Genomic DNA, 798 nt, shown 5'->3' on the forward strand with positions numbered 1-798 from the left:
GTGTCTATGTGCATAAATAAATAATCAAATCTCGTACCAGAATATACTTTGATCATATTATACTATCAGTCTATCATGCTAAACATTTTGCCATAACATACATTTATCATGCTAGCATACATCTAATGTCTGGCCCGTAGGTAGTTCCAGTAGTAAGATTACTTACCTCAAAGTTAAATCCAAAGAAGCCCAAGCAAGCTTATCCTTTTTCAAGACAAGCAACACCTAAAATAAATCCAATATTTAAATCAATATTTTGGGTTTAACTCCAAATTAACCAATTATTCAAAGACCACCAATTTTACTTTACCTAAACTATAGCTCGGTTTAAACTTATTTCCAAAACCCACTTCTGTTGGTTACCTAAACATACACAAAGTTCAAAATTAATAACTTAATTCTCCACAATTAATCTTAATTCAAAATAAACCACCCAACAACTTACTCCAAACTTACCAAACTTTAATAGATAATTGGCCTTTACTTATTGAGCAACACCCTAAAACATCTCAATTCTTGAATCTAAAATCCAAACCCAAGAGATATTAACAATTTTAACCCAAACCAAACATATAAAATTAATCTAACAATCCCCAAACCAAACCACAATGGAGGTTACAAAGCCTTGGAACTTACCAAATTTGCACGAAGAAGGAACTTCAACACCCGCTGGACAGCGCACAAATTCTCCTCTAAAACCCCCAATTAACCTTTAAATGCAAGGAAGAGCATTATTATAAATCCAAGACATAACAGTGATCCAAAAAAACAACCAAGAACAACAATAACACCCAAAAA

At 32.6% G+C, this 798-nt stretch overlaps 1 long non-coding RNA gene across 1 annotated transcript in view; it reads right to left on the reverse strand.

Annotated features, from left to right (window-relative positions):
- LOC120083666 overlaps positions 1–480 on the reverse strand; it is a 4,146-nt gene extending 3,666 nt beyond the window's left edge. Inside the window, exons 1-3 of the long non-coding RNA XR_005483492.1 lie at positions 457–480; positions 311–363; positions 167–225 (exon numbers count right to left, since the gene is read on the reverse strand). This is a non-coding gene — a long non-coding RNA (uncharacterized LOC120083666). The remainder of the gene's footprint in view (positions 1–166; positions 226–310; positions 364–456) is intronic.
- Positions 481–798: the final 318 nt, after the last annotated feature.

The sequence above is a fragment of the Benincasa hispida genome, chromosome 8 (genome assembly GCF_009727055.1).
Source record: "Benincasa hispida cultivar B227 chromosome 8, ASM972705v1, whole genome shotgun sequence".
Lineage (NCBI taxonomy): Eukaryota > Viridiplantae > Streptophyta > Magnoliopsida > Cucurbitales > Cucurbitaceae > Benincasa > Benincasa hispida.